This window comes from Ammodytes marinus (genome assembly GCF_949987685.1).
Source record: "Ammodytes marinus genome assembly, chromosome: 11".
Classification (NCBI taxonomy): Eukaryota; Metazoa; Chordata; class Actinopteri; order Uranoscopiformes; family Ammodytidae; genus Ammodytes; species Ammodytes marinus.
In genome coordinates, this window is record NC_137215.1 from 18,973,998 (window position 1) to 18,989,942 (window position 15,945).

Below are 15,945 nucleotides of genomic sequence, written 5' to 3' on the forward strand. Positions count from 1 at the left end.
ATTACAGACTAGGAGAGGAGTTCATGTAAGCGCAGTGAAAGCGGTGCTGATGAAGGGATGAACAATGAGGAGGCTCTAGCCTGTGATGGAGAGTAGTGAGCGAGCATGAATGAAGGTGCAGTATGTCTTAGCAGCCAGCCTATGGTGGCACAGCGGTCAGGGGGCCTGCTGCTTTAATGGTCCATAAATCTGTGTGGACTGGCTGGTCTGATGCCGCCCCAGTGAGACCCTCTCATGCGGAAAATGAATCAGACCATTTTTACGGAGTGCAAGTGTGGAAGCTCTCACACTCGCCTGCTGCCAGCGAGCCGATAAGAGCTGCCGCACACGCACGGCCACTCCATTTCAGCAGGTCTGGAGCTCATAAAACTCTCTATTAGTGACAACCCTTGTTTGTATGCTGCTGCTCATTCAATTCCTCCTCTTGCCTTTTGTTGTCCTCTCTCTGTTTCTCTCTCTCGCTCTCATTGCAACTAGCTCTGGTATCTGGAGTGGGAACACAGATGTTGACACTTTGGTACACAGCCAGTATGGGAGCTGAAAAACTGTAAAGATAAATAACATTCCAGAAGAAATTATTCCTCTCAGGATTGCCAAGTTATACTCTCTAGATCCAAATAATCACACAAACACACACTGAATAATATATTTTGCATATTTGTTAGAAGCATGCCAGGTACTATATCACTCTTTTTCTACAACTTGCCCCCCCCCCCCCCACACACACACACACTTAAAACAATAGATAGGTGTTGTGTAATGACAAGACACAATGCATTATGGGTTTCCAAATGAGGGATTATGATGTTACCCAAAATATTTACAGCATGCAAGAATTGACCGAACATGGTTTTCTCCAGTTATTTCCACTTTTATGTGAAATTTGAAGGATGTGAGAAAAACATAGAGAAAGTCATAGTGAGCCAATTTTAGATGACTAAACATTGGACAAACTGTGGAGCAGTTACCTGCAGTTTTAATGGGAGCGAGACCAACAGACGACCTGAGCCCTGAGCTAATTAGTTTGAACCTCCTTTGAAATGCGAAGTGGAGGAGCCATCCAGAGAATTGTGACGTAGATTAAAGAGTGCTAACACACACGCGCATGTGCACAGATGGGCATGCAGAAACACACACACAGACAGACAGACTCACGTGGACACACACTGCACTGAGGCTCTGTGACATTTCAATTCCCCTAGATAAGCACGGTCAGAGCGGTTACTGGTTAAGCAGGTAGTATTTGCATTCACCCCTGGATGAGTAGGCCACAGCAACTGTCTGTATAGGCTGCCCTGCTGTGCACAGACATATACAAGAAGTCCAGACGTAATTGCTCCCGGAAGAGCAGACCACTGTTGTCTAAAGAGAAAGCACAAAGCAAGCACTCCTGACAGCTTGTTTCGATCTTAAAGTATTCCTCCATAAACACTCAGACAAATTTGTGTCTCTGCAGTTTGAATAGTGTAGGCCTACATGTTACTTGTACGCACCATCTGACTGTCAGCAGAGCAGACAGGCGTGGACAACATGATTCAAATGCAACACTTTCTTTGTTCTCCAGGTATTTGTTTCCCCTGGAGGTTCTCCCTGCTTTCGCCCGCAGTTATCCTTCGCTGAAGAGTGTGTTTGCCCACAGAAGCCTTTGTTTGACAATCCTCTCTGCTAACCGGGTCTTATGAATTGTGTCAGCAGTGTGCTGATTGCCTGTTATCTGTCAGCTGATAAGTGCCTCCTTTAATGCACAAGCAATAAAATTCTCGACATGCGGGGAAGAGGAATGATCTTTTCAACAGTCAACAGACAAATATCCTGTCATTGTTTTATTGATTCAGTATATTTGTCCAGGTTAGATTGGGCAAATGCTTGTACAAACAGGCCCAACCGTCATTTTGCTCCAGTGGAGGATTGAACATGCCAGCATGAACTAAGGACACTAAGTTAAATTGTATTAGCGCTTAATGAAACAGAACTGTTTAATGAAACAGATCTGTGTAACTAACTGCATAGTATGAGTATTTTTGAGAAGTTTCTATTTTATATTAAATGCCTGTAAACAAAGAGGGAAACAAGTGTGTACTTGTAAGGAGGACAAGACTCTCATTCAGAGACATAACCAAAAAGACTGGTTTAACCCCCACCCCCCACCCAAATGTATGTGCAGTATTACTACAACACCCTCCCTACTTGTCTGAGAGGGTCTCCACCGCACCCTCAAAATTCGAAAAACATATATGGTCGCCCTAAACAGGTCACCACAGACAGCACACATCACCTTGCAACAGGCTAGAGTTTATGTAGACCAGTTGTCTGAGCCTTAGAGCATTCCGAGCTATTAAGAGTTTTGTTTTCTTTTTCTCAATGAGAGCCTTTAATGTGATGTTAAGTTAGCATGTTTGTGTAATTTTGAAAGAATCAATGTTATGGTTTAGTCAATTCAATCGAAAATGAACTGATATATTTCTCTTCATTTAGCTATCTGTCACTTGCATTGCTGTGTATAGTTTCTTTAGCAGCAAATTGTAAGTCAATGCACAGTGTGTACGATGAGAGCACTTTCCCAAACTTGACTTTAAAGCAAGTAAAGAAAAGACTGCAAACCAGTCGGTATTTATCTGACTACTTAGTTGTCACCAAACACACAGCACTGAACTTTGGTCTTTTTTTATTTCACGGCCTTCAGGACTCCCCCCTCTCCCCTTATTGACCAATGTCCACGCTATCTCTTTGCACTTTTAAGCCCACTAAAACTTCATGACTACCATATAAAGGCCCTCGAATTGCCCCGCTATACAATACACCACATGCGGAGGCAATTGAATTAACCCATTGATCACTGGCAGCTCTATTGCCAGGCTAAATTTTGTTATTCAGCCTTAATGACTGCTCCTTGCAGGCAAATGCACACTTGTAGTCAATTAACTGGGAGGCAGGAGGAGGATAAAGGAAAGGCAACCCACTCCGACATGTGCTTAGAGCTTCAAATGCATCATCATCATCATCATCGACGTGAAGACTTGACGTCTGTAGAAACATTCCACTGATAACTTCACTGAAAACAACAACACAACACCAAAGGCTTTGTTCTTCGACACTCCCTTATCTTTTCACAGCCTCTGCATCTCCCCGCTTTGCCTTGGTCACAAGCTCACTTTATCGTGTGGGACAATAGTGGTCTTGTGCCCAGCAGTGTTGTCTGGCACTACCAGCTCCGTATTGGGCTTTGATACGAGGGATTGCTAATGTTTCTCCAGCAGTGTGTATTTGTTTTGCATTCTGGAGTAGGCCTTTATAGTGAAATAAGGAGCCATGCTTGCTGCTTTGTAATATGAATTAGCACAAACGGGTGAACAATTACATGATTTTAATACACACAGTTTAAAATGACCAAAGCCAGATGATTAATATGCACTTAAAAAGTTATTGATAAATTATCGAAATAGCTAAAAAAAGGAGTCATGGATATATTTTTGAAATGTAGCTTCTGCTACGGTAGTAGAACGAATGCAAACATAACCAAACTGACTTAAACATGTATTTGAATGACTCATGAATGACTATTTCTATCATCTCAAAGGTTAGGGACCCCCTGCTAGTAGTATGATGCCAGTGCAAATCTGCCAACATGGCCCCTGCATTATGCATACATAAAGTATAAGTGACCCTGTGCCTGAGGTGGTCAGCGTATAACCTGCCTGGTTCTGAAGGTGCTGAGAGCGGGCACACGGCCTGGCTGTGGTGTGGAGAAAGTGGTGCAGTGCCTCTCTGTGCCTGGCTGAGCACCATGGGTAATGAAGCGTGGCAGAGCAGAGAGGAAAGAGTGTGTCTGCAGGGTAGTAGGCATGGCCCTCGTGTTCCTATGCAACCAGGGCGGCAGGCGAGGTGATGCAGCACCGCCTCCATTCTGCTTGCTCGTAATGCTGCTGCCACGCTTTCTTCCCCCTTGTTCTGGTGAGTTGCCCCCCGCCCCCTCCTCACCCCACCACACCACACCACACACACTCACACACCCCAAACACATGCATGTGATGCTGTCAAACATCCTTCCACAACTCGATAGGGACAAATATGCAAAGTGTCCCAAACCTAATCATCCAACAATAATTACGGCAAACGACAAGAGATAAATTAAACTATGACAAAACAACTGTTTCAAAATGACATGGAACTATTGATATCCAACAAATTGTCTCATGTTTTTTAAGTGAGACTCTCTTGTCCTCTCAATTGATTTCTCCTCCTTCCTGTTTGTGAGACAGTTGGCTGCTCTTGCCCTTTTAACCTAAGGTCTAGTGAGAGCAGATGTGCTATTGTTGTCAGAGGTGGTGTCTTCACCTAACCCCAGACTCCTCTTTTTTGGTGCACTTACTTTAAATATAATGGATACACTTGACAAACATGGGCGTCATGAAAAAAAAAAAGGGCAATGATTTGAGTGGGGATGGTCAGATTCGAAAAAACCCCAGAAGGATTCAAAATAGCAGAGGTGGAAAACGAAAACAGAGTCATGGTGGAATGTTATAGGTGTTTTCATGTGGTTCGTGTGTTAACAGGGAACTTCCGCTACACGAGGATTGACCTCCCCATTCCTATTAATTGTTTTAAAAAAAGCTAAAGAAAACAAAACGGCAATAGAGAAGCAAGAGACAATCTGTGATTAACCTCAGTCATTTATTTTACTACAAAGACCAGCTTTTAACACATTATCATCTTTTTGTATAAGCCACACATTTTCCTGTGCAGGCAACAAGTGTGGATCTATTCTTAGCCGATGGCCATGGGCTTCAGCACTTCTTTCTGCTCCCGCTCTTCTCATAGGTTGGACGGGCCGAGGTGTGACTCAGTCCTGCCAGGTCTGACTGTGTCACTGTAGGCCATGTCCAGCAGTAGAGACGCTGGGGCCCCGTAGACCATCTGTCCCCCCCCAACCAGCAGATACAAGGCTGGGTCCCTAGAGCAGGGGATCGAGGGGGGCGGGAAGGAGATGAGGTCGGATGGGGGAAATCAGCTTTGTGTTGCCATAAAGCTGTCTTTCCTCTCTCCTAGCAACGGCCTCCCGTTTCCTTGGTTTTGGGGCGGCGTGGTCCTGTTGGTCGGTGTGCACGGCCCCCTCACTCACTCTCTCTTTCTCTGTCCTATTTATGGTAATGAGCCATCTGCCCTCTCTGTAACAGCCGCCCAAATAGAGGAGAGGCTGGGAGGGAGTGTGTGTGTTTTTGTGTGTGTGTGAGTGAGTTTGTAGGGGGGGGGGGGGGTCTCTGACAGACAGGAGTCTGAGACAAAGACGCTTATCCTGTTGTGTCTGCCTCTGCCCCAGTGGATGCCTTCAGATATGGATAGGACTCAGTGGTGATGTTCAGGAGTGGAGACAATACTGCAACATGTTCCGTTGTTCAGTGATTTCATGAGGGAATATGATGTGAAGGAGGGAGGTTATAGTTAAACATAAACATTGTGTGTGTGTGTGTGTGTGTGTGTGTGTGTGTATGTGTGTGTGTGTGTGTGTGTGTGTGTGTGTGTGTGTGTGTGTACACCCATCTGATAGAGAGAGACAGAGAGGGAAAGTGACACAGACAAAGTGCTTCTACCTGCAGGTCAGTACATTAAGTTGTTCAACACAAAGAGTATTTGTTATAGCAGTGGTAGGGTGACCCCTCCCCAATCTCTCTCTCTCAGACACACACACACACGCACACGCACACGCACACACACACACACACACACACACACACACACACACACACACACACACACACACACACACACACACACACACACACACACACACACACACACACACACACACACACACACACACACACACACACACACACACACACACACACACACACACACACACACAGTTTTGAGTCCTGAGCTGAAAATTACACAACCCTTCCATTATTCAGAGCTGCTGTACGTGGATGTGCCTCTGTGACTTGGTGACACAAGAGAGTGGTGGGCATGTGCACGCCATCCACTGCAGACCCACCCCAGCATTCAATAGACCTCTGTTGCCACTGGATACTAGATTGGTTACCAAGCCAACACATGTGCCTCGCTGTCATCTCCTTAACAGATTAGTGTCGAAAAACAACAGATATCTTGATGGTTAAGCTCTCCGTGTTCCAGGCTTAGGGAAAGTAATATGCTTCAGTGTGTTTTCCTAAGAGTGCCGGCGATTCAGTATGAAAATTGGAATTAAAAAGACAAACCGGAATGGAGATTATGTAAGACGGGGCAATAGATGCTTCTTCTGGCCAAACATCTTACCATCAGAGGCTAGTGTATCGTGAACACAGATACTTTTAGTCATTTAAAACACAACTGGGGAAGCCATTCAGAAAAAAAGTCACCAAGTTGATTACATCACTGACAAATAAACTGCAGAGTTTACAGTAAAGGACACAGAACAAACAATGAGTTCTTTGAGTTTGTGTCACAACAATTGCCAATGTAGGCAAAGGTTTTTTTTTATAGAATACCATGTCTGACACAAGACTCTCAGATGACTCTTTTCATGGGGTCAATCACCATTAACCTCATCAGACAGACAGACAGACAGACAGACAGACAGACAGACTGACTGACTGACTGATGAGTCAATGACCACACCGCGGGAAAAACACAGATGGTCCTGCTGATAGGCCTGGGGTTGATTGGAGTCATAAAACAAAACATTATGAAAGCAAACAGATGCATAAAACAGCAAATATAAAAATAGTGTTCATTTTAAAAAGAAAGGTAATAATTTGTGAGGATGCTGCCACCTAAAGGCAGTTTTTTGCAACCTCAGTGTGACTCATTTGCTGTATGTAGTTAATTAGTCAGTGGAACAGTAGACCAGCCAAAACATATGCTAATTAGTTACCATGTTGTCACAACAGGCATAAATTGATATCCTGCAAGCAAATATTTACATGATCGCGATTTGTTGGGCGTCTGAAAAAGGTTTCAGTCTATCAGAGGGAAGATCCTTTCTTCGTGCATTAGACCATTTGACACTATAAGTATGACAAACAACATGGTTGTCATGGCAGCATCCTGGGGCAAAGGGGTCTGGAAATACATTAGAGTTTACAGTTAAAGCTAGGAGTGACGTTCAGGATGTACGTGTGTGGGGTGGGGGGGGGGGTATCAGTGAGAAGGAAACCGGAGCAAGGTAAAGCATCACTTACACAATAGAGACAAGAAGAAACAAAGCTGAAATATCATGTGATGCTCATCTTACACACATCATCTTACACAGTGAATATCAGCGGTAGAGGTGGGGAGACATCTAGTGGACAACCAGGCTACTGTTCAAGAAAGTATGTGACAAAATATCAACTGTCTCTTAATTTTCAAACCAAAATAAAAGGATTAAAAAAAATACAAATAAACCCCTCATCATATTTTGGAATATATAGCCTAATGTATATATATTTTTTTCATCAATAATTCCACCAAATTTCTCATGTAATGTGTCCAGTGTTTGAGCTGAGACCTTATTCAATGTTTTAATTTCCTCAATAGCACCACCATCAGGCAAGATACCACATTGTCAAATTGTAATATGTCGAGCACCATTTCACCTGAGGTAAGGTTTTGCAAATTCCTTTGCAACACTATTTAAAACAAAGTGTGATAGCTCAAAGCTGGACTCCAGGTTTAAAATAATTGCTGAATAGCTTTGCTTATTGAGGTTAAATTACTTGTTATTATTTTCTGCCCGATCTGCTAAGAAAACATTCACTTTATTTTCAGGACCTAAAAAATGAAATAAAAAGGCTCTTTTGACATAAAATGTATCTATCATCGATTTTCTGGCTGGTCACCCAGGTCAGAGTTACAGTTGTTAAAGCACAAGCTGAGGTCCTGAGTATTCCCGGGGTTTTCTTCAGTCAGCCGGTCAGTTGTGCCAGGAGCACCATTCTGAACATGCGGCAGGTATTCTCAGCAGGTGCTCAAACCATTTCAACAGGCTCCGCCTAATCTCTTACCAGTGTAACTGTGCAATATTATATGAGCAGGAACTTTGTTTTGTAAAAAAGCTCACTCTTCAACACCTCATAAGCGAACAAAGGCTGAATAGTAAAAATCACACTTTATTGATCCCTGTGGAGAACTCATCCTCTTGCTTTCCTCTTCTTGAGGTCAAGCAATCTTCAGCAGCTTAGCGTGGTTTCCTACCAAAAGCCAGGTGGAGCTCAAATAAAGGTTGTGTGTAGCCTACATACAAGGAATGTTGACTCCGGTTTTAAGCTCTCTAGGTAGCCTACTTGCACACAGTTAAAAGAAAACTATTTACAGGGAGATAGAAATAGACAAGCTACAGCTAATAACAAGTAGCCTACAAGCTGAGGAAATTTAAAGATAAACAGATATATAACTAACACAACATCACTTAATTATTATTGCAGTATTACATTGATGTTATTGATATTGTTGTTGATGCAAATCTTCATATTACATATTTAATACACTCAACAAAATATAAACGCAACACTTTTGTTTTTGCTCCCATTTTTCATGAGATGGACTTAAAGATCTAAAATTCATTCCAGATACACAATATTACCATTTCTCTCAAACATTGTTCACAAATCTGTCTAAATGTGTGATAGTGAGCACTTCTGCTTTGCTGAGATAATCCATCCCACCTCACAGGTGTGCCACATCAAGATGCTGATCTGACATCATGATTAGTGCACAGGTGTGCCTTAGACTGTCCACAATAAAAGGCCACCCTGAAATGTGCAGTTTTGTCTCACAGCAAAATGCCACAGATGCCACAAGCATTGAGGGAGCGTGCAATTGGCATGCTGACAGCAGGAATGTCAACCAGATCTGTTGCTCGTGCATTGAATGTTCATTTCTCCACCATAAGCCGTCTCCAAAGGCGTTTCAGAGAATATGGCAGTACATTCAACCGGCCTCACAACCGCAGACCACGTGTAACCACACCAGCCCAGGACCTAACTTCCATCAGGTTCACCTCCAAGATCGTCTGAGACCAGCCACTGAGACAGCTGCTGAAACAATTGGTTTGCATAACCAAACAATTTATGCACAAACTGTCAGAAACCGTCTCAGGGAAGCTCAACTGCATGCTCGTCGTCCTCATCAGGGTCTTGACCTGACTCCAGCTCGTCGCCGTAACAGACTTGAGTGGGCAAATGCTCACATTCGATGGCGTCTGGCACGTTGGAGAGGTGTTCTCTTCACGGATGAATCTCGGTTTACATTGTTCAGGGCAGATGGCAGACAGTGTGTGTGGCGTCGTGTGGGTGAGCGCTTTGCTGATGTCAATGTTGTGGATCGAGTGGCCCATGGTGGTGGTGGGGTTATGGTATGGGCAGGCATCTGTTATGGACGAAGAACACAGGTGCATTTTATTGATGGCATTTTGAATGCACAGAGATACTGTGATGAGATCCTGAAGCCCATTGTTGTGCCATACATCCATGAACATCACCTCACGTTTCAGCAAGATAATGCACGGCCCCATGTCGCAAGGATCTGTACACAATTCTTGGAAGCTGAAAATGTCCCAGTTCTTGCATGGCCAGCATACTCACTGGACATGTCACCCATTGAGCATGTTTGGGATGTGCTTGACCGGCGTATACGACAGCGTGCACCACTTCCCACTAATATCCAGCAACTTCGCACAGCCATTGAAGAGGAGTGGACCAACATTCCACAGGCCACAATTGACAATCTGATAAACTCTATGCGAAGAAGATGTGTTGCACTGCATGAGGCAAATGGTGGTCACACCAGATACTGACTGGTTCTGAGTCCCCGGACCCCCAATAAAGCAAAAAAATGCACATTTCAGAGTGGCCTTTTATTGTGTACAGTCTAAGGCACACCTGTGCACTAATCATGATGTCAGATCAGCATCTTGATGTGGCACACCTGTGAGGTGGGATGGATTATCTCAGCAAAGCAGAAGTGCTCACTATCACACATTTAGACAGATTTGTGAACAATGTTTGAGAGAAATGGTAATATTGTGTATCTGGAATGAATTTTAGATCTTTAAGTCCATCTCGTGAAAAATGGGAGCAAAAACAAAAGTGTTGCGTTTATATTTTTGTTGAGTGTATATTCCTGTTGTTATTTATAGTTCTTACATTGTGTAGGCAAACTATTGTAGTATGATGTATATACTTCTTATTCTTGTATCTTTTTTTGTTAGGCTATATACTATTACTATAATAGTATATAATAGTATATATTATATATACTATACTATAACTATTAATTAGGCACATTTGTGTGTTTTTTTTATTTTTTGTTTTACATATATATAGGGGAGAACGAACGGGGGAATTTGAGGCATCGGGTAACACCTGTATCTAGGCATTTTTGGTCATGTGTGATATATGTTTTCAAGCCCCTCTCATTTCCACTCGGCCATGAAAGAGAGGACCTCATGGTGATGTTGTAAGCATGTTTTTTCCACAATAAAATCTTTTTTGCATGTAAAAGTACATTTTCTTGCTGTCAACTTAATCAATTGTTGTGCCAAAGCAAATTGATTTAGGTAGAAAAACTTCTATCATACATGTTAATGAACTACCAACATATGAAACCTTGTGATGATGATAACTGAAGATTAGCCTGAATTGCTGAGAGAGGTAGTTTTTTCTCAAATTGTGGCAGTGGGGTAAAGTGAGACAAATGCTGTGGGGTAAAGTGAGACAGTGTCTGTGCCCTCTTTTAATGAATCCATTATATTTGAGGTAGGAAGGAGGCTAGTTTGAATAAGACAAAAGACAATGTGGGCTGGAGGTGGGGGTTGATGGTTGAAGGGGTGTCAGCAAGGGCATCCCAATAAAACAAATGCAGAAAAATATTAATCAAAGACTGAAAAGATGGAAAATGACAGCTGGGTCTAGTCCTGTGTTCTGAGTCCCAGGCTGTTCTAGCTGGTTCTGATTGTTCTTTGCTCTGACCCCCAGACACTAGCTGGCTCTAAGGGTCCTGTTTTCTGACCCTGAGACTGTGTTTTAATCTTACTGGTTCTATCTGGCATTTGAATGTTAATTATTGAATATGAATTATATGTTGTATTTAATCAGAGTTACTTTCAAGTGTTTAGAAAAATGGTTTGCTTAATTGACCAACCCCCATGATTCTGTTACTAGTCCGACATTAGTTTTGGAATATTTGGTTTTCAAGCTAGATGTCAGGATTCTAACTGTTACAACATTTGTTGTTATGGTAGTTTCAGAGTGGAAAAAGTAAGTGGATCAGTTTACCCCCTTGTTTTCTCTGGTCTGTTTCAGTTTACCCCACAGCTGGGGTAAAGTGAGACACAAGACAACTTTTTTTTTAAACAATCATATTTTCACTGCCCTTTGTCTTGAATACATTCTGCTAATGCCCATTTCTAGGAAACATCCAGAATTAATGTGAAATGTGTAAATTTGACTGATGAATCATTTTAGCTCGCTTAGAGGGGAACACATGTAAAAAGTGTCTCACATTACCCCATTCATGCCGTTCTCCCCTATATAGGCCTATGCTACATCATATTTCTTTTTTATATTGCTGTTCTAAAATTGGAGCAAATGTAACAAAACGGAACTTCCCCTTGCCGATTAATAAAGAAGCTATTTCTGATTCTGATTTTGATTCTGACTTTGATCAGGCAATGTCTATAGGCCTATGTCAAACTTCTGTGAATGCCAAACAATAGGCCTACAAATAGTGCAAAAAGATAAATGTTGATTGGATATAACATCCTAAATCACAACGTATTCATTGTACTTTCATGAAGGCTACAGTAGGCCTTACTTTTATATATTATGGGCCGCCTTACATATGTAGCAATGTAGAAGCATTTCTAATCAGTATTGAACCTAGTGCTCTTGAACACAGCCTGCAAATGGCCCAGTCCCCTAATCAAGCCCTGTATATAAAGCAGGTGTGTTGTGCCAGTATGGTGTTGTCTCTGCTGTGGCTGGTGACCATGTGAGTATCTGTTTTTAGAAGATGTACTGAACGTAATTTTAAACAAGCATCCATTCATTTGGTATTGTTTCTTTTAGCTTTAGGATAGCCCCCCTGTGACCGAGTGAATTTCATGCTTACCCCCAAACCCGTGGTGGTGAGTAGTTTGTAGGCCACACTAATTGATTCAAGTATGCAGCATAGTGAGCCAAAGTTAACTTTATTTTCCTCCATGTTGTAGGTTCACTTGCTGCTGTTTTGCCTTAGTTTAGTATTTAGTTGTTTGTCTTTCTTTTTAAGTGTTTATTGAACCAACTGGGGGTTAATTGTTGTTTTTGATTGATGTTTTAATAGTTATTTTGCTTTAGGCTGGAGCTGGGTGCCAAACTGTAAGGAGGCTAGGCACCCCTGGTGAGGTCCCGTCACTTGCATGCGAGTTAAAGCACAGGGATATAACACGTTTTTCACCAGTTTTAGTGTGTAGTGACTATTGACGTGAGGCACTTGTGGTGAGTGGTAGCACCCCTAGGCACTCCTCGGCGTAGTTTGCCTCTCAACAGTCGGCCTCAGCTTTAGTCTGTTTTGTTTTGTTTAAGTTTGGAACTGCTACTTTAGATATTGTGACTTTTAGACGTTCTATATAAATGAGTTTTAGTAATTTTGTAATAAAGAATATTTTCTCTTTAGTTATCTTGTTTGTTCATTTTTACACACTAATCCCTTTTTTTTATCCTTAGTAGTTCCAGTTCCTGCACATTTTATCTGTTTTCCATCAAAATAAAGATTTGGTTTATTTTGAATTCCCGTCTCTGTCTGTCAGTTTAACGAATCTGTTTGCCTTATCAGCATTGTTCATATTATTCAACACAAGTACATCCCTTATCTTTACTTTATTTCCAGGGGTGTAATTCCCCTGGTGGCGTTGTCGGTACTCTCCCATTCCCCCCCCCCAATTCTTCCCCCTTTATTGCCCCACTCGCTACAATCTGGCGTTGTCGGCAGGATGCTGTAAAGACAGAGACGTGTAGTTTAAAATTTTATTTTTTGGTACCCCAGTTGGCTCATTTATTTGATTGTAGAAGCTTTGTTGTGTGGGCAAAACAGCAGCAGGTCCTCGAAGGATCCGTGAATTGTACCCTGATAACCTCTTCTCTCTTCCATCATGGAGGAGGAACTCTCCCAGCTAAAAGACTTGATAATGCAGCTTCAAGCTGAGAATCGACAGATGCGTGAGGAACGAGAAGGCAACCAGCCGGGGCCCAGTGCGGCATCGAGTGCCTCTGCCCCAAGGAACCCAGTAAACGAGAGACTGATTTTTGTACCCAGAGACAGAAAGTGCCCCATGTTTAGGGGTAGAACAGGCCTCAATATTGTTGAGTGGGTTGAAGAGCTTCAGGCTTGTACACGTTCTAGGCGTTTGTCATCAGTTGAGAAAGCAATTTTCATTTATGATCACCTGGAAGGAGAAGCAAGAGAAGAAATTAAGTACAGATCTCAGACAGAAAAGGAAGATCCAGACAAGGTCCTAGCTATACTTCAGGAACAGTATGGGTGCACTAGATCATATGTGTCTCTGCAGGAAGATTTCTTTTCTAGGAAGCAACAAGAGGGAGAAACTCTGCAAGAATTTTCACATGCACTAATGAGTCTGATAGAGAAGGTTGTAAAGAAAGCCCCTAATGGTCTACCAAACAAAGATGTATTACTCAGAGATCAATTTGTGGAATATGTGTCTGATTGTACTCTTCGCAGAGAGCTTAAACAATTTGTTCGGGGCCACCCTGCTACCACCCTGATAGATGTCCGCAGTGAGGCCATTAGGTGGGAACAGGAGGGAATGCCAGGGGGTGGGAGAGGTAGAAGTCACTCTGTCCCCTCTGCTTTTGGGTTTCAGCACACTGTCCAGGGAGTCAATCCAAGCCACAGCAGGATGGGTAACCCATCAGGTAGCTCCGAGCTAGGTGAGTTAAAAGAAATCCTTAAGTCTCAGCAAGAGCAGTTAAACCAGCTTACCAGAAGTCTTGCAGCCATCACTTATGCCCCTAGACCCCAGTATGATAAGAAGAATCTTATCTGTAGGAGGTGCCAACAGCCTGGTCATTTTGCTAGGGAGTGTAATGGTGGCCATGTAGCTGCGCCATCCAAGCTAGCTACCACAGCAGTACAATCCAGCTCTAGGGATGAGCGCTGTCCACCAAACCAGGGAAACTTTCACCCCCTGAACTGTTGAGCCAAGGTTCAGGTGGGGGCTCTACGTGCTCCAAGTCTCAAGTTCATGATCCGGGAAATTTGGTTTCAGCTTGCCCTAATATTATCATAAATATGGGTGGGGTGGAGGGTCCATGCCTGGTTGATACAGGGTCAATGGTGTCAACCATAACCAAGAGTTTCTTTGAAAAGCATTTTGAACCCTGGGGCTCAGAAAAACTCCATTCCTGTAACTGGTTAAGGCTTACTGCTGCTAATGGGATAGCCATACCTTACATAGGATACCTTGAGTTAGATGTGCAGCTTTGTGGCAAGGAAATCGTTAAGCGGGGGGTTTTGGTGGTAAAGGATCCCCCACACAGTACAGCTACAGTTCCTGGTGTGCTGGGAATGAACATAATTAAGGAATGCTACTTGGAGTTGTTTGTGCGGCATGGCCCTGCTCTTTTTAACCTACCTTCTGTGTTGCAGGCTCCCCCCCTAATTCAGCGTGCCCTCCAGCAGTGTCACCAAATTCAGGCTACTACCCCTCCGGACTGCTCGGGTCGTGTAAAAGTAAAGGGAGGGAGGGTATGCAGAGTCCCCGGGGGTACCTTGAAAATTGTTGCCGCCACCTGTTCCCAACACTTAGCAAATGATGCCTTATTCGAGCCCCTGAGTAATGGCCTGCCTTCAGGGCTACTAGCCTCCCCAGCACTGGTCCGTGTGAGTAGAGGTACTGTTTACATCCCCATTGTCAATGTAGGGATTCAGGATGTTTTACTCTACCCCAGTACTGTCCTAGGCACCCTAAGTGATGCCCATCTCGTGAGTTTACCTGCAGGGCTTGAGGAGAGGGAATTAGCAGCCACAGTTTCCTCCCAGACAGTGACTAATGAAGTGCAGGATAAGATTGCTGCAGTTGATCTAACAGCTCTATCAGAGCAGGAGCAAGGTCAGGTCAGAACCTTATTGCACAAGTACAGTGACGTATTTTCTGCAAACGAGGGAGATATAGGTTGCACTAACCTCCTTTCTCATGACATTCCTTTAGAGGATGAGGTACCGGTACGTCAAAGATATCGGCGCATCCGCCCTTCAGAGTATGAAGCAGCTAAGGCCCACATCCACCAGCTCCTTGAGGCACAGGTTATTAGAGAAAGTAGTAGCCCCTTTGCTTCCCCCATCGTGCTGGTCAAGAAGAAGGATGGCAGCCTCCGCTTGTGTGTGGACTACCGGCTCTTAAACAGTAAGACTCGCAAGGATGCCTTTCCCTTGCCCCGCATTGAAGAGTCCCTTGACTCTCTGTCAGGAGCCTGCTGGTTCTCCACCCTGGACCTTACTGCTGGGTACAACCAAGTACCAGTCACTGAAAAGGACAAAATGAAGACCGCATTCTGCACACCCTTTGGGCTGTTTGAGTGGAACCGGATGCCCTTTGGATTGTGCAACGCCCCAAGTACCTTCCAGAGGTTAATGGAGAGGATCTTTGGAGATCAGCACTGTCAGTCATTGTTGCTTTACCTGGATGATGTTGTTGTTTTCTCCTCAACAGTAACGGAGCATGTCGAGCGCTTGGAGTCTGTACTGGGCCGCCTACAGCAAGAAGGTCTCAAGGCCAAGTGGGAAAAGTGCTGCTTTTTCAAACCAGAGGTGAGCTACTTGGGGCACATCATATCAAAGGATGGTGTGTCTACTGACCCTGGCAAAATAGACGTTGTTTCAAAGTGGCAGCGACCTAACCACGTGTCAGAGTTGCGTTCCTTTTTAGGTTTTGCAAGCTACTACAGACGCTTCATCGATGGGTTTGCC